This window comes from Tamandua tetradactyla, chromosome 23, assembly GCF_023851605.1.
Source record: "Tamandua tetradactyla isolate mTamTet1 chromosome 23, mTamTet1.pri, whole genome shotgun sequence".
NCBI lineage: Eukaryota > Metazoa > Chordata > Mammalia > Pilosa > Myrmecophagidae > Tamandua > Tamandua tetradactyla.
Window position 1 is genome coordinate 37,142,284 of NC_135349.1, and position 19,579 is coordinate 37,161,862.

Genomic DNA, 19,579 nt, shown 5'->3' on the forward strand with positions numbered 1-19,579 from the left:
AATCAATTGTGTACTGCACCTTTTCTGAGTCCTAGAATTACTGCCTTCTAGGATAAAGGATTATTAGATTCAGTTCAGAATCATGTATTATATTTACTTATCATGTATCCTTGGTCTCTCTTTTTTCTTTTATGTGGAAATATATTTACAACATAAAATTTCCCAAATCACTCTCAAGCATTGCTTATATTCACGAAGTTGTGCTACATTTACCATCATCCATTATCAGAACTTTCCCATACCATAACTTTCCCATCACCCCAAACAGAAGTTCTGCAATTATTGTATATTAACATCCCATTCATACTACTTGTTCCCAGTAACCTGTACTCTACTTTATTCTGATTTTTCACATTCTAGCTCTTTCATATAAGTGAATCCTATAATATCTGTCCATTTCTGTATGATTATTTCATTCAACATGATGTCTTTGAGGTTCATCCATGTTGTAGCATGTATCTGATATTATTGTTTACAGAGGATCATCTTGCATTGTATGTATATACCACACTTTGTTTATCCATTCATCTGTGGATGGATACTTGGGTTTCTTCTACCTTTTCATTACTGTGAATAATGCTGCTGTGAACACTGGTATATAGATATTTATCTGAGTTCCTGCTTTCAATTCTTTGGATATATTAGAAATGGGATTGCCAGGTCATATGGTAACTCTATCTTAACTTTATGAGGAACCACCAAACTGTTTTCTACAGTAGCTGTAATGTTTTACATTCCTACCAACAATGCATTAGAGTTCCCATTTCCTCGGTAATACTTGTTATTTTCTGTTGTTCTTTTTAAAATTAATTTTATTGTATGTGAAGAGGCATCTTATTGTGATTTTAATTTGCATTCCCCTAATGACTAATGACGTAGAGCATCTTTCCATGTAGGTATTTGCCATTTTTATATCATCTTTGGAAAAATGTCTATTCCAGACCTTGGGCCATTTGTAACTGGGTTGTCATTATATGTTGAGTTTACAGATTTTTTAATGTATTCTTGATATTAAAATTTTATCAGATCTGATTTTCAAATATCTTCTCTGATTGTATAGGTTGTCCTTTTACTTTCTTGATAATATTGTTTATGCAAAAATGTTTTAAGCTTTTGGGAAGTCTAATTTAACTATTTTTCTTTTGTTGCTATGCTTTTGGTGTAAAATCTAAGAATTTATTGCCTAACACAAGATCCTGAAAATATTTCCCTATGTTTTCTCTAGTAACAGTATAGTTTTAGCTCTTAGTTATGTGCTCCATTTTGAGTTAATTTTTATATATGGTGTGAGATAAGGATCCACTTTCATTCTTTTGCATGTTTCATAATACCATTTGTTGAATGCACTTGGAACACTTGTCAAAGATCAGTTGCCCCCCCTTAAGTAGTTTTGAATAGAAGAAAAAATAATAGGAACTGGTAACCTGCTGGACATGGGATGATACATAGAGTATAGTCAAATATGCTTTTGTTTTTTAACTTGTTTATAGGCATACAGAGCCCTGGAGGAGCAGTTGTGAAGATACGGCATGTGTTATAGATTAATAACCCCACGATAATGAAAGCTTCACTGAGGCCCTGGGAGCTTTCTTATTTGAGCTCTCTCACCTCTGAATGTAAAGGTCTTGTAAGCAGAAAACTACAGTTATTATTAAAAGAAATGAAAGAAGACAAAAATAAGTGAAAAGAGGGCAGGTCACAGTGACTCAGTGGCAGAGTTCTCACCTGCCATGCTGGAGACCTGGGTTCAATTCCCAGTGCCTGTCCATTAAAAAAAAAAAGAAAAGATATTCTGTGCTCATGGATTTAGCACAATCGCAATCAAAATTCCAACATCCTTCTTGGCAGAAATGCAAAAGTCAATGATCACATTTCTATGGAAGGGAAAGGGATTCCAAACAGCCAAAATCATGTTAAAGAAAAATGTCAGAGAACTCATATTTCTTGATTTAAAAAAAAAAAATTATCACAAAGCTTCTGTTATCAAAACAGCATGGTAGGGGGTGCAAGGGTAGTTTGGTGGCAAAATTCCTGCCTGCCATCTGGAATACCCGTTTGATTCCTGGTCCATGCACTTCCTCAAAAAACAAACAAACAAGCAAAAACAAGCAAACAAAAATGCAGCAAAAGGTGCTTCAATAATGGTATACTTTCATGGAAAAAAGAATGAACTGTGACCCCCACCATATAGCATACAAAAAAAAACCTACTTAAAAGGCTATGTGCCAAATTCCATACTAGGCTGTGAAGATATCAGAAATGTACAAGAAATCGTTCTGCCTTGATGTAGATCCTGGAATGTAGAAACAGACATATAAGCAAATAAACAAATTAAGTGCTTGATTTTTTAAAAAAATCTGGATGATTATTCCATTTCCCCTGGGCTATTAACTGGTCTCTCTCCTACTTCGTCATTATGCCTTAATTTGTCTTCTTAAAGCTTAGATATGCTTGCTTATAAAGTGCGGAATTTTGACAATAAGTCCCTTTAAATCTAAAATTTCATTCTCCTGTTTCCTGAATGGTTAAAAACCTTCAGGAGATCACTACTTTTCATAAGGTTTCCCTATGTCTTAGGAAAAACAATCCCATCAAATGTGCCATTAAAAAAAAAACTATCAACAATAAAAAGACCAACAACCCAATTTTTTTTTAAATGGGAAAATAAATTGAACAGCCACTTCACTATAGAAGATACATGGATAGGAAATAAGTGCATGAAAAGATGTCAGTTTCATTGGTCATTACAGAAATGCAAATTAACCACAATGAGCTGCCACTACACACCTATTATAATTGCTAAAATTATAGTAAAGATATAGAGTAACTCGAACTCTCATTGCTGGTTAGAATGCAAAATGGTACCACCACTTCAGAAAACAACTTGGCAGTTTCTTATGAAGTTAAACACGTGCTTGCCCCATGATCCAGCAATCCCACACCTAGGTATTAGCCAAAATGAAAGTAAATTCTACAGATGCACTAAAATCAATACGAGAATGTTTATAGCAACTTTATTCATAATCTTTACTCCAGACTGGAATGTACCACACCTGGAAAATGAATACACAAACTGTGATACACCCATAGAATGGAATACTACTCAACAATCAAAAGGAACAAAGTATTGATACGTGCAACATGAATAGATCCCAAAAACTATATGCTGGTGAATAAAAGCCAGACTCAAAATGTTACATTCTATAAGTTTCCATTTATATGACAGTCTGGAAAAGGCAATACTATAGAGATGAGAACAGATCAGTGGTTGCTAGGGGTTAAGGTTAGGGAATAGTTATTTTTTCTACTCATTTGGCTTTAAGATTCCAATATATTTTAAGTTCATTTCCCAACTGTATGTGTGTTTCTTCTTTCTCTGAATTTGTATCAGGATTTTTTTCCCAGAAACAATCCTGAATCTGTAAAAAAAATACATGTTATAGTTTGGAGCTGTCAAGCCCCTTGATAAATAGATACATTTGCAAAATAATTCCTGTTAAAATATTATTTAATAAAGGAAAAAATAAAATTCCTGAGAGCAGTCCAGAAAATGAAAGGTTTTCGTGATCATTAACTGAGAAATGCATTTCAGAAGAAACCATTGGCAAAGCTCCCTCTTCAGGATGAAGAGTTGTGTTCTAGTTTACTAACTGCCAGAATGCAACACAACAGAGACGGATTGGCTTTTAATAAAAAGGGGTTTATTTCATTAGTTTGTGAGAGGAAAGGCAGCTAACTTTCAACTGAGGTTGTTTCTTATGTGGGAAGGCACAGGGTGATCTCTGCTGGCCTTCTCTCCAGGCCTCTGGGTTCCAACAACTTTACCCAGGGTGATTTCTTTCTGCATCTCCAAAGGCCTGGGCTGAGCTGCAGGTGCTGAGATGAGGTATGCTGAGCTGCTTGGGCTGTGCTACGTTGCGCTCTCTCATTTAAGCACCAGCCAATTAAGTCAAACATCTTTCATTGTAGCAGGCACTCCTCCTAGCCGACTGCAGATGTAATGAGCAACAGATGAGGTTCACGTACCATTGGCTCATGCCCACAACAACGGAACTAGGTGCCTTCACCTGGCCAAGTTGACAACTGAATCTAACTACCACAATGTTGTTTTGGTTTGATAATATAAAATAAATTAAAAAAAGAGTCAAGAATCAAGTCAAATCAAGAGTTAAGTCAAAAGTCGTGTCAAGAATGAAGAGTCAGGGACTTTCGGAGAAAATGGCAGCTTAGTAAGACGCGCGGATCTTAGTTTCTTCTCCAGGACAGCTACTAGGGGAGTAGAAACGATACAGAACAGTGCCCAAAGCCACAACAGAGATAAAAAAGACAGCGTACCCCATCCTGGAACAGCTGGCTGGCTGAGAGAAGCCGCTTGGGTGAGATCGCTGAGGCGCGCGGGTGGTGCTCCCTTCCCCCTTCCCGGGCCGGAGTAACTCCCTTCCCCCTTCCCAGGCCGGCTGGGAGAATTGGAGAGGCGGTCCCCTGAAACCGCTGCAGCTGGCGCCCATACCACACGCGGCCCCCCAGACCAACTGAGAGAATTGGATCGGAAATCCCCAGGCCGCGGAGAACGGTGACGGGCGGGGGAGGCCCCTTCCAAACCCGTGACTCCCCGGGAACATGCACTCTCCCGGGCGGGCTGCTGCTGCTGGCGCCCTCCCGCCACGCTTGTCGCCCGGGCCGACTAGGAAATTCGGACGGGCACTTTCCCGGGCTGCGGCGGCCAGCAACCCTCCCTGCGTACGGACCCTGGGCCGGCTAGAACTCTTCCAAGCCGCTTCGGCTAGCGAACCTCCCGGACAGCGAGAGTTTTCCAAAGTTAAAGGTCCCACAGCACCTTTTACTGGTGGGACCCGCAGACAAACGTGTGCCACGAGCGCCACCTACTGGGCAGGATAAGAAAAACAGAACCCAGAGATTTCACAGAAAAATCTTCCTAACTTTTGGATCCAATACCCAGGGAAATCTGTCTAAATGCGCAGACGCCAACAGAAGATAACAGATCACGCTCAAATAATTGAAAATATGGCCCAGTCAAAGGAACAAACCAATAGTTCAAATGAGATACAGGAGCTGAGACAACTGATGCTGAATATACGAACAGAAATGGAAAACCTCTTCAAAAACGAAATCGATAAATTGAGGGAGGACATGAAGAAGACATGGGCTGAACATAAAGAAGAAATAGAAAAACTGAAAAAACAAATCACAGAACTTATGGAAGTGAAGGACAAAGTAGAAAAGATAGAAAAAACAATGGATACCTACAATGATAGATTCAAAGAGAAAGAAGATAGAATTAGTGATTTGGAGGATGGAACATCTGAATTCCAAAAACAAACAGAAACTATCGGGAAAAGAATGGAAAAATTTGAACAGGGTATCAGGGAACTCAAGGACAATATGAACCGCACAAATATACGTGTTGTGGGTGTCCCAGAAGGAGAAGAGAAGGGAAAAGGAGGAGAAAAACTAATGGAAGAAATTTTCACTGAAAATTTCCCAACTCTTATGAAAGACCTAAAATTACAGATCCAAGAAGTGCATCGCACCCCAAAGAGATTAGACCCAAATAGGCATTCTCCAAGACACTTACTAGTTAGAATGTCAGAGGTCAAAGAGAAAGAGAGGATCTTGAAAGCAGCAAGAGAAAAACAATCCATCACATACAAGGGAAACCCAATAAGACTATGTGTATATTTCTCAGCAGAAACCATGGAGGCTAGAAGACAGTGGGATGATATATTTAAATTACTAAAAGAGAAAAACTGCCAACCAAGACTCCTATATCCAGCAAAATTGTCCTTCAAAAATGAGGGAGAAATTAAAACATTCTCAGACAAAAAGTCACTGAGAGAATTTGTGACGAAGAGACCAGCTCTGCAAGAAATACTAAAGGGAGCACTAGAGTCAGAACCGAAAAGACAGAAGAGAGAGGTATGGAGAAGAGTGTAGAAAGAAGGAAAGTCAGATATGATATATATAATACAAAAGGCAAAATGTTAGAGGAAAATATTATCCAAACAATAATAACACTAAATGTAAATGGACTGAATTCCCCAATCAAAAGACATAGACTGGCAGAATGGATTAAAAAACAGGATCCTTATATATGCTGTCTACAGGAAACACATCTTAGACCCAAAGATAAACATAGGTTGAAAGTGAAAGATTGGGAAAAGATATTTCATGCAAATAACAACCAGAAAATAGCAGGAGTGGCTATACTAATATCCAACAAGTTAGACTTCAAATGTAAAACAGTTAAAAGAGAAAAAGAAGGACACTATATACTAATAAAAGGAACAATTAAACAAGAAGACATAACAATCATAAATATTTACGCACCGAACCAGAATGCCCCAAAATACGTGAGGAATACACTGCAAACACTGAAAAAGGAAATTGACACAAATACCATAATAGTTGGAGACTTCAATTCCCCACTCTCATCAATGGACAGAACATCTAGACAGAGGATCAATAAAGAAATAGAGAATCTGAATATTACTATAAAGGAGCTAGACTTAACAGACATTTATAGGACATTAAATCCCACAACAGCAGGATACACCTTTTTCTCAAGTGCTCATGGAACATTCTCAAAGATAGACCATATGCTGGGTCACAAAGCAAGTCTTAACAAATTTAAAAAGACTGAAATCATACACAACACTTTCTCGGATCATAAAGGAATGAAGTTGGAAATCAATAATAGGCGGAATGCCAGAAAATTCACAAATACGTGGCAGCTCAACAACACACTCTTAAACAACGAGTGGGTCAAAGAAGAAATTGCAAGAGAAATTAGTAAATACCTCGAGGTGAATGAAAATGAAAACACAACATATCAAAACTTATGGGATGCAGCAAAGGCAGTGCTAAGAGGGAAATTTATTGCCCTAAATGCCTATATCAGAAAAGAAGAAAAGGCAAAAATGCAGGAATTAACTGTTCACTTGGAAGAACTGGAGAAAGAACAGCAAACTAATCCCAAAGCAAGCAAAAGGAAAGAAATAACAAAGATCAGAGCAGAAATAAATGAAATTGAAAACATGAAAACAATAGAGAAAATCAATAAAACCAGAAGTTGGTTCTATGAGAAAATCAATAAGATTGATGGGCCCTTAGCAAGATTGACAAAAAGAAGAAGAGAGAGGATGCAAATAAATAAGATCAGAAATGGAAGAGGAGACATAACTACTGACCTCACAGAAATAAAGGAGGTAATAACAGGATACTATGAACAACTTTACGCTAATAAATACAACAATTTAGATGAAATGGACGGGTTCCTGGAAAGACATGAACAACCAACTTTGACTCAAGAAGACATAGATGACCTCAACAAACCAATCACAAGTAAAGAAATTGAATCACTCATTCAAAAGCTTCCTAAAAAGAAAAGTCCAGGACCAGACGGCTTCACATGTGAATTCTATCAAACATTCCAGAAAGAATTAGTACCAACTCTCCTCAAACTCTTCAAAAAAATCGAAGCGGAGGGAAAACTACCTAATTCATTCTATGAAGCCAACATCACCCTCATACCAAAACCAGGCAAAGATATTACAAAAAAAGAAAATACAAAAAAAGAAAACTACAGACCAATCTCTCTAATGAATACAGATGCAAAAATCCTCAATAAAATTCTAGCAAATCGTATCCAACAACACATTAAAAGAATTATACATCATGACCAAGTAGGATTCATCCCAGGTATGCAAGGATGGTTCAACATAAGAAAATCAATTAATGTAATACACCATATCAACAAATCAAAGCAGAAAAATCACATGATCATCTCAATTGATGCAGAGAAGGCATTTGACAAGATTCAACATCCTTTCCTGTTGAAAACACTTCAAAGGATAGGAATACAAGGGAACTTCCTTAAAATGATAGAGGGAATATATGAAAAACCCACAGCTAATATCATCCTCAATGGGGAAAAATTGAAAACTTTCCCCCTAAGATCAGGAACAAGACAAGGATGTCCACTATCACCACTATTATTCAACATTGTGTTGGAGGTTCTAGCCAGAGCAATTAGACAAGAAAAAGAAATACAAGGCATCAAAATTGGAAAGGAAGAAGTAAAACTATCACTGTTTGCAGACGATATGATACTATACGTCGAAAACCCGGAAAAATCCACAACAAAACTACTAGAGCTAATAAATGAGTACAGCAAAGTAGCAGGTTACAAGATCAACATTCAAAAATCTGTAGCATTTCTATACAGTAGCAATGAACAAGTGGAGGGGGAAATCAAGAAACGAATCCCATTTACAATTGCAACTAAAAGAATAAAATGCCTAGGAATAAATTTAACTAAAGAGACAAAAAACCTATATAAAGAAAACTACAAAAAACTGTTAAAAGAAATCACAGAAGACCTAAATAGATGGAAGGGCATACCGTGTTCATGGATTGGAAGATTAAATATAGTTAAGATGTCAATCCTACCTAAACTGATTTACAGATTCAATGCAATACCAATCAAAATCCCAACAACTTATTTTTCAGAAATAGAAAAACCAATAAGCAAATTTATCTGGAAGGGCAGGGTGCCCCGAATTGCTAAAAACATCTTGAGGAATAAAAACGAAGCTGGAGGTCTCGCGCTGCCTGACTTTAAGGCATATTATGAAGCCACAGTGGTCAAAACAGCATGGTATTGGCATAAAGATAGATATATCGACCAATGGAATCGAATAGAGTGCTCAGATATAGACCCTCTCATCTATGGACATTTGATCTTTGATAAGGCAGTCAAGCCAACTCACCTGGGACAGAACAGTCTCTTCAATAAATGGTGCCTAGAGAACTGGATATCCATATGCAAAAGAATGAAAGAAGACTCATCTCTCACACCCTATACAAAAGTTAACTCAAAATGGATCAAAGATCTAAACATTAGGTCTAAGACCATAAAACAGTTAGAGGAAAATGTTGGGAGATATCTTATGGATCTTACAACTGGAGGCGGTTTTATGGTCCTTAAACCTAAAGCAAGAACACTGAAGAAGGAAATAAATAAATGGGAGCTCCTCAAAATTAAACACTTTTGTGCATCAAAGAACTTCATCAAGAAAGTAGAAAGACAGCCTACACAATGGGAGACAATATTTGGAAATGATATATCAGATAAAGGTCTAGTATCCAGAATTTATAAAGAGATTGTTCATCTCAACAACAAAAAGACAGCCAACCCAATTACAAAATGGGAAAAAGACTTGAACAGACACCTACCAGAAGAGGAAATACGGATGGCCAAGAGGCACATGAAGAGATGCTCAATGTCCCTGGCCATTAGAGAAATGCAAATCAAAACCACAATGAGATATCATCTCACACCCACCAGAATGGCCATTATCAACAAAACAGAAAATGACAAGTGCTGGAGAGGATGCGGAGAAAGAGGCACACTTATCCACTGTTGGTGGGAATGTCAAAAGGTGCAACCACTGTGGATGCAGTTTGGCGGTTCCTCAAAAAGCTGAATATAGAATTGCCATACGACCCAGCAATACCATTGCTGGGAATCTACTCAAAGGACTTAAGGGCAAAGACACAAATGGACATTTGCACACCAATGTTTATAGCAGCGTTATTTACAATTGCAAAGAGATGGAAACAGCCGAAATCTCCATCAACAGAAGAGTGGCTAAACAAACTGTGGTATGTACATACGATGGAATACTATGCAGCTTTAAGACAGGATAAAATTATGAAGCATGTAATAACATGGATGGACCTAGAGAACATTATGCTGAGTGAGTCTAGCCAAAAACTAAAGGACAAATACTGTATGGTCCCACTGATGTGAACAGACATTCGAGAATAAATTTGGAATATGTCATTGGTAACAGAGTCCAGCAGGAGGTAGAAACAGGGTAAGATAATGGGCAATTGGAGTTGAAGGGATACAGACTGTGCAACAGGACTAGATACAAAACTCAAAAATGGACAGCACAATAATACCTAATTGTAAAGTAATCTTGTTAAAACACTGAATGAAGCTGCATCTGAGCTATTGGTTTTTGTTTTGTTTTGTTTTGTTTTGTTTTGACTTTACTATTACTTTTATTTTTGTCGCTATATTAACATTCTATATCTTTTTCAGTTATGTTGCTAGTTCTTCTAAACCGATGCAAATGTACTAAGAATTGATGATCATGCATCTATGTGATGATGTTAAGAATTACTGATTGCATATGTAGAATGGTATGATTTCTAAATGTTGGGTTAATTTCTTTTTTTCCGTTAATTAAAAAAAAAAAAAAAGAGAGAAGGGGTAATTGGAGCTGAAGGGATACAGACTGTACAACGGGACTGGATATAAAAACTCAGAAATGGACAGCACAATACTACCCAATTGTAATGCAATTATGTTAAAACACTGAATGAAGCTGCATGTGAGGTATAGGGTTTTTTTTTTTCTTTCTATTAATGTTTTAATTCTTATTCTGTTGTCTTTTTATTTCTTTTTCTAAATCGATGCAAATGTACTAAGAAATGATGAATATGCAACTATGTGATGTTATTAAGAATTACTGATTGTACATGTAGAATGGAATGATTTCTAATTGTTTTGTTAATTCTTTTTTTAATTAATAAAAAAAACTATAAAAAAAATAATAATAAATGCCAAGTCTAAGGTACTACAGTTTAAGCTAAACTTTCACTACTTGCTTAAATTGTAAGTTTTAGAGCTTAACAGACGGTGAAAAAAAAACTATTACCGGAGAATAAAGTGCTCATACATATATAAAAGCTTTGTCAAACCTCTGGCTGACCAATTAATGATTATTAACTGGTTTTCTGGGAACTTAGAAACTCTACTATCTCCCAGCCAAAAGTTTCCTCCTGAGAGTCATCCTAAAATAGTAACCAAGCTTATTCTAAAAACTAATTTGCTTACTCAGTGAGTGGTTATGGCTCAAAAGATTTAGGAGAAATAGTCAATGGAAATCTATTTCTATAGAGCTTCTTGACCTTTTTATCATTACCAATAAAGCAAAATAGTACTGCAGTGATAAAAAAAAAAAAAAAAGAATGAAGAGTCAGGTCAAAAGTGGGCACAAATGAAATCAGAAGGAAAGATAGACAATAAAGACTGAGATGGTATCATCTAGGAATGCCTAGAGTGTAGTGACTAAATATACAAATTTATACATTTATAATGTATAAATTTATAATGTATACATTTATAATGTATAAATTTATAATGTATAAATTTAATGTATAAATTTATACATTTATAATGTATAAATTTATACATTTATATTATAGTGACTAAATGTACAAATTTTAAAATGTTTTTGCATGAGGAAGAACAAAGGAATGGCAATACTGCAGGGTGTTGAAAATAGATGGTAATTAATATTTTAAAACTTTAAAAAAAAGATTCAAGAGTCAACTCAAGTGTCAAGAATCAAGTCAAGTGTCAAACTCAAAAGGCAAAAGTTAAGAGTCAAGTCAAGTGTCAAAGGCAGGTCAAGTCAACCTGTAAATTTAGCCCAAAGCTTCTGCTTTCTAACATTGAAGCTATATGTTGTTTTTGCAATATTAATGTTTTAAAATATTTATCAAGGTAAATTGTCATGCAGAAAGATGGATCATGTTTTTCTGGAGACATCATGTCCCTCCTAACATACCTGTGCAATACAGGATATAGTCTGGATTCAGAAGTAGATTTACTGATTGGTTCAGTAAGTTCTGGAAACAATGTTTCCAGAACTTGTAAAAACACCTTTAAAAAGAAGCAATGAGCTTTGTAATGCATTCAAAAAAGAAAATAAGAATGGATGCTGCATATAGGGTACATGGAAGCTCTCTGTACTATTTTCAAACTTTTCTGTAAATCTAAATTTATTCTTAAAAAAATTTTATTAAAAAAATTTCCAGCCCAATCAGACTTTTTCAATCAAAAGACCAAAGAGAACACCAGGCATTGACTGAGATATGAATTTTATTAGGGGACTTATGTACAGGAGAATCAAGCAGCTTCAGAAGCAGTGGTCCAGAGTGTGTAAGGAGAGCCCTGCAATTAGGCTGAAGTTGATGGTCAGTTATAGGGTCCCAAGACAAAGATATTCCATTAAGCCTAAGAACATATTTGCCCCAATAGGGTGTCCCTTGATGTGAAGGGAAGGGGGAACAAAAAATTAGATTGCTTTGTAGATAATATAACATTTTAAGACTTTTCTGGGAACAGGCAGGATATAGATTAACATTCTATAAAGAAGATCCCATGATTTAAGGGGCTTTGTGATTATAATTAATAATGCCCAGAAAAAAATATTTAGGGTATAGCTTCTGTTTAATGTATAACTAGGTAAGTGGTTTGACCATTTTTTCCCCTCCTTTGAGGCTATTTTTTCCCTCTGGCCTGTGCTCTGGTCAGACAGGCTGCTACATGCTTAAGGCTTCATTTTCATTTTTTTTTCCTATCCCAAGGGAGGGCGCCCTGTCCCCAGGGTTGTCACAGTCCACCCTTACGCAGCAGTTTGCATTGACCATAAGCAGACATTTTATCTGTGATTATAGCAACAATACAGTAAACAACAGAATACAAGTAAATCAGTACAGAAAGAGAATAACAGCAATTTTGTTTACAGTTACAATTTTGGCAGTGAGCCACCTTAACATGCTAATACAGGTTGGGACTTAATAATTTGTTCACAGACTAAAGCATATATATATATAAGGGTACATTACAGTTTTAGAAGGTAAAGTTTTAGGTAATGACAAAAATGAGAAAAAAAAATTCTTCCAAACTTGAGAGTGCTGTGTTTTGCCAAGAAAGCATCACATCTTACATTATCTGATTGGCAGGAGCCATGGTTCATGGCAGACTGGTGGCACTGGACAATGGCTGTTCAGTGCATGCCCAGAGTTGAGATTTGCATTGTATTGCATTGCAGCCTGTTTCATAAACGTATTTGCTACAAAACTAAGGGAAAAAAGAAAGACTGTTTGGGGGGAACTGTGAGAGGCAAATCTTGTTGGCTTAAGTGAATACAAGCTAAATTCTCATTAGTGGACTGGAGGGTTCCTGGAGAGAGGGTATTATGAGAGGGTTTTAAATACCATTCCCCCCCCCCCCGAATTTCAGGGAACATTCTGGGTTACATCAATTGTTGATATAAATAAAAATTGTTTTTTAAATAAATTGCAGTTTAGTAATCAAAATTTGAATAATGCCTATACCCAATGAGCTTAGGATACCCAATGTGCCAGTTTGCTATTATGTACCCCAGAAAAGCCATGTTCTAGTCCTGATTCAATCTTGTGGGGGAAGCTGTTTCTTTTCATTCTGATTAAATACTGTAGACTGGAAACTTTTGATTAGATTATCTCCATGGAGATGTGACACACTTAATTGTGGGTGTGAACTTTTGATTAGATAGAGATGTGACTCCACGTATGCCAGGTGGGTCTTAATTAATTTACTGGAATACTTTCAAATAGGAAACATTTTGGAGAGAGTCAGAAATTACAGAGTTGTCAGAAACTTCAGAGCAGAGCTGACACAGATGCCAACACTTGGAAAACAGAGACACAGATGTTTGGAAATGCTTGGTGCCTAGCAGATGTCACCATGAGATGATAAGCCAGCCAGAACCTGTAGAGAGCCAAGGGAAGCCAAGAGATGAAAGCCAGCCCCAGAGAAGCAAAATGAGGAACCCCCACAGGAACAGAGACTGAGACTAACAGAGCCAGTGAGCAAAGGACCAGCAGGTGCCAGCCACATGACTTCCCAGCTGACAGAAGTGTTCCTGGGGCCATTGACCTTCCTTGAATTAAGGTATCTTTCCATGGATGCCTTAGTTTGGACAATTTTATAGGCTTAGAACTGTAAACATGTAACTTATTAAATTCCCCTTTTAAAAATCTGTTCCAGTTCTAGTGTATCATATTTTGGCAGCATGCAAATTAACATACCCAACCAGGATGGCTACATCGGCCAGGACCAGGGCCAATCAAACTTGTTTTCCCCAATTTCTAATGTTTGTGGCACAGACAAGAACAAGTTATTTTCATTATGCCATAGTAATTATAATATCACTGGTACCTTTATTTCTGTTTGCAGGTCTTGCATAGGTCCAGGAGTTACTGATTCAACAGAAGGAGAAGATGTCCAGGGCCTAGAGTTGAAGCTTGTCAAAGCTGGGGACAGTAGTTGATTCCATTGTTGTAGAAAGTGTCTATCATCATTTAATTGCTCCTTTAGGAGTCCTTTCTCTGTTCAATTAACCCTACCCCAATGGGGTTGCAGGGCAGGTGAAAGGTTTTTAAGACACTATGCTCAGTAGAGCAAGTTTATGTTAGCTCCCGTGTGAAAGGAGTCTTCCTATCACTGTCCATATGTTGGGGACACCAAAGCAAGTGCCTAGTATTCCTAAACTTCTTATATTACCCCATTGGTTAGCTTTCCCTATGAGGAAGGTTAATGACAGTCCAGTAGCAGTATCTACCACAATAAAGGCATATTTTTCATCTTTAGACAAGGGAAAGGACCCAATGTAATCTACTTGCCATGAGGTGATGGGGATCTGTCCATGACAAATGTGGCACAATTGATACAGAAGTCTTCTAGAGTGATGAAGTCAACAAGGACAAACATTCATGGTTTCCTTCAGTTGTTGCTGGGTAATAGGAAAATCTCCAGAAAGTTTGTGGTGCCATTGATTCCCCATTTTTCTGCGTGTGCAGCTTTGTGTAATATCGGTTCTAGGCTGCGGATATTCACCAGAGCATCTGCTTTGATGTTATCTGGTAAGGAAATGGCATTATGGGCAGAAACATGGAAGACAACCCAGTTGTTGGTGCAGATAGTCACTTACTGCTTCATAAACAATCACCATCCATATAGCTCACAACTCAGCCCATTGGCAGCCTAGCATAGCCAGTTTTCTACCAGATAGTGCCAGCACTGGGCTTTATGGTTCCTATCATCTAATTAGCAAATTGCCTATGTGCTGATCCATCTGTATACAAAGCCAACTCAGGTATACTTCTACATATATCTATGGTGGGCACAGAGAGAGTCATCTTGTGATAATCAATAGGGAGGGACAAATACTGTTCTTCCATATAGGAAACTGGTCTTAAGATGTCATGCATTTCTGTGCTTAAAGCACTGTTGTTGAAAATGCTGTGCTGCAGCAGATAAGCCTTCAATTTTGCTAATACGCTTAACTGTGCACTGCTAGAGTGAGGCTTAGTGGCAGTGTCACATATCCACCCTTGACCCATTCCCACTGTTTTCCCTTTTTGAACTAGAGTGTACAAGTGTTTAAGAATTTGTGCAAGGTGAAATATAAGTGGTCTCTAATAACCCAGCAGACCAAGAAAGACCATCAATTGTTTAGGAGCATGTGGAGCAGGATAGCTTTGCACTTTATCAACAACAGCAGAAGGGATAGTCTTAGCCTTACCCAACAAATATGACATGGCATCCAGGCCCTTGCAATTTGTCTTGATTTACTGCTCAACCAAGGTTTTCAAGATAGGTTACCATGGCTTTGATGGGCACTCTGAAAAAGAATTACTGGTTAGCATAACATCATTAATATAATGAAAGAGGGAGAACCCCTAGGACAGTTTCCAAGTTTTTAAATATTGTGGTACAAGACTATGGCAGATTAGAGGACTTTGAAGGTAGCCTTGCAGTAACACAGGAAATGTCCATTGTTGTCTACTTCATGTGAAGGCAAAGGCAGACTGTCTGGCTGGTCTAAGGAAATACTAAAAAGATATTAGCAAGATTCGATATAAAATGAAATTGGCCTAATTGGGTACTTATTTATTTATTTACATTTATTTATTTAAAGTTCACTTATTGTTGAAGATGAAGCTTTGACCTTTAGCTGACTGCAAGAAATTTTAGAGATACATTAGAGTAAAGCAATGTAACTGACAAGGAAATTTGGAAATGCTGGTGACAAACAACATTTCTAAAAATAACTAAAACCATAATTAGCAGAACTATATCATTGTTTCATATTTTGCAAATCAGTAGCTGTGGTAATTATATTCAGGTGACAACTTGGCCAGGTGAAGGTGCCTAGTTCTATTGCGGTGGACATGAGCCAATGGCCTGTGAACCTCATCTTTTGCTGATTACATCTGCAGTCAGCTAGGGGGCGTGACTGCTGCAATGAATGATGTTTGATTTAATTGGCTGGATACTTAAATGAGAGAGCTTGACATAGCACCTAACACTGCCAATATGGACAAAGGGGGACACAGAAGGGACAAATTTTAGTTTGAAAAGGGAGAACCATGGAAGCTTGGGTCTGAAGCCAAGAAACCTCGGCTGGGAGAATAGACCCACCCATCTACATGGAGAGGGTGAGTTTGCCCTGAAAGTAGAAGATGAGTCTCCCAACTCATTGCAGTGGAAGAGTTGTGCTGCCTCAGGCCTTGCAAAAGGTTTAGCATGCTCCTTGGGGACTGGGGAGACCCTGGCTGCCACCACATGCAGGGGTTGAGCGTGTGTGCCGGAAATGACAGAGAGACCAGGTGTGGCCTCGATGCCTGGAGAGGGTGAAGCCAAGAAAAAGGTGGTCTCCCCAATGCTCCCCGAGGCAGATTCAGAAAGAGGCGGCCCACTGCATAGGCCCTTGGAAAGGGTGAGTCTGCCACTTTCTAGCTGAAGGATAAATGATTTTCAGACTTTGAAGTCCAATGGAGCTTGCCCTGCAGGTTTTCAGAACTATTTGGGTCTTGTGAGATCTGTGTTCTTTCCAATTTCTCCCTATAGAAATGAAAACACATATCCTGTGACTGCCCCTCCTTTGCATATTGGCACCAGATAACTTGTTTTGAGATTCATAGGTCCACAGCCAGAAGAGAATTTTTGCCACTTTAATATCGTTTAAGGTGATGTGTGTAGTTGCCAAGTTGACAAGAGGTGGGCATGTGGTAGGTAGTTTTAGATGTCAACTTGGCCAGGTGAAGGCGCCTAGTTCCATTGCTATGGACATGAGCCAATGGCATATGAACCTCATCTGTTGCTGATTACAGCTACAGTTGGCTAGGAGGCATGACTGCTGCAATGAATGATGTTTGATTTAACTGGTTGGATGCTTAAATGAGAGAACTCAATGTAGTATAGCCCAAGTAGCTAAACATACTTCATCTCAGCACTTGCAGCTCAGCCCAGGCCTTTGGAGATACAGAAAGGAATCACCCCAGGGAAAGTTGTTGGAATGCAGAGACCTGGAAAGAAGGGCAGCAGAGTTCACCCTGTGCCTTCCTGTGTAAGAAAGAACCTCAGTTGAAAGTTAACTGCCCTTCCTCTGGAGAACTATACATTTTTAGCTAAATAAATCCCCTTTTATTAAAGCCAATCCATCTCTGGTGCATTGTATTCTGGCAGCTTTGGCAGACTAAAACAGTAGCTAACAGGTTAGAAAATTTATTTTAATTTTTGTAACATTGTCTCAACATTTTTCTGTGACTTATAACATTAAATAAATGATTATTTTGGCACTTTATCTTTTACAATGTGAAAGAATAATTCTTTTGTAATTGTATGAAAAGGTATCCTTTAGAGTTTGATCTTGAGAAAGTAAAATGTTAAAAGTTGTCAGGTTTGAAACAACATTTAGTTCCTTATTTAATTAAAGCTAAGAAAAAGACATCTCATTAAAAGTGAGAAGACTTGTTTTTCTTAAACAAGCAAGGACATGATGAAGTCAACATGGAATTTAAGAACTTATTTGACAAAAACACAGATCTTCTGCTTTTTACAGTGATTACATAAAAACTTTTTTAAAATTATAACTTTTACTATAGACTAATAATTCAAGAAAATTTTGTACTTTAAGAGAGAAAACCAAATTTAGTTTTGCATGACTATTTTGTTTGATACTGTTCTAGTTTGCTAGCTGCTGGAATGTGATATACCAGAAATGGAATGGCTTTTAAAAGGGGGAATTTAATAAGTTGCTAGTTTACATTTCTAAGCCCATGAAAATGTCCAAATTAAAGCAAGGGTATAGAAATGTCCGATCTAAGGCATCAGAGAAAGATATCTTGGTTCAAGAAGACCAGTGACATTCAGGGTTTCTCTCTCAACTGGGAAGGGCACATGGCAAACAAGGTGTTGCCTGCTAGCTTTCTCTCCAGGCTCCTGTTTTCATAAAGCTCCCTCAGGGGCATCTTCCTTTTTCATCTCCAAAGGTCTCTGGCTGCATGGGGTCTGGGAGTTCTTGTGGTTCTTTTGTCATTCTCTAGTTTTCTCCAAAATGCTTCCACTTTTAAAGGATTCTAGTAAACTAATCAAGACCCATCTGGAATGGGTGGAGTCACATCTCTGTGGAGATAATCTAATCCATTCTTTTGCATTTAAGTTCAACCTCATTGAGGAGCTTTTCCCCCATATCTAGCTTTTGTGTACCTACATGTAACCTCAGAGATTACCTTTACCAGGGTCATGATAGTGAAATTATACAGTATCTGTTCTTTTGTGTCTGGTGTATTTCACTCAACATTATGTCCTAAAGGTTCATTCACATTGCCGTATGCTTCAGGACCTCATTTCATCTTACTGCTGCATAATATTCCATCATAGGTATATACCACATTTTGTTTATCCATTTCTCTGTTGATGACCACTTAGAATGCTTTCATCTTTTGGCAATTATTACTTTTGCTGCTATGAACATTGATGTGCAAATGTCTGTTCATGATACTGCTTTCAGCTTATCTGGGTATATACTGAGTATTGGTATTGCCGGGTCATAGGGCAACTCGATCTAGTTTTTTGAGGAATTGCCAAACTATTTTCTACAGCACTGGAATGTAATTATACATTCCAACCAACAGTGAACAGGTGTTCCAATTTCTCCACATCCTGTTCAACATTTGGAGTTTCTGTTTGTTTAATAGCAGCCATTCCTATAGATGTGAGGTGTTATCTCACTGTCATCTTGATTTGCATTTTCCTTAGATCTAATGTAAATGAGCATCTCTTCATGTGGATTTAGTCATTTGTATTAGCTCTTCAGAAAAGTATCTATTCATATCCTCTGTAAAATTTTGCCTTTGTCAAAAAGGGGAAGAGGCAGCCAATTCAATGGGAGAAAATATTTGGAAACCAAATATCAGATAAAGCCTTGATATTCTGTGAACATAAAGATATTGTACAACTCAACAACTAAAGAATAAACAACCCAAAGTCCTTTGAGGCACAGAAGCTCTTGATCTTAAGGAGTTCCCATTTATCTATTTTTTTCTTTCACTGCTCGTGCTTTAGGTGTAAACTTTAAGCATCCTATTACTAGATCTTGATGATGTTTTTCTGCATTGTCTTCTAGGATTTTTTATGGTACCGGCTTTTACATTTAGGTCTTTAATCCAATTTTAATTAATTTGTGTATAGAGTATAAGGTAGGGGTCCTCTTTCACTCTTTAGGCAGGCTATTGATATCCAATTATCCCATGCCTATTAATTGAAATGACTATTCTGTTCCAATTCAGTGGATTTGGGGAGCTTATTGAAGATTGTCTATAGATTTGGTGGTCTATCTCTGCACTCTTGACTTGATTCTGCTGGTCA

At 37.6% G+C, this 19,579-nt stretch overlaps 1 long non-coding RNA gene across 3 annotated transcripts in view; it reads right to left on the reverse strand.

Moving 5' to 3' along the window:
* Positions 1-13,844: 13,844 nt before the first annotated feature.
* The window catches only part of LOC143666623 (uncharacterized), a 102,442-nt gene continuing 96,707 nt past the window's right edge, over positions 13,845-19,579 (reverse strand). For all 3 annotated transcript variants that reach the window (XR_013167701.1, XR_013167700.1, XR_013167699.1), the window contains exons 5-6: positions 15,450-15,548; positions 13,845-14,784 (exon numbers count right to left, since the gene is read on the reverse strand). This is a non-coding gene — a long non-coding RNA (uncharacterized LOC143666623). The remainder of the gene's footprint in view (positions 14,785-15,449; positions 15,549-19,579) is intronic.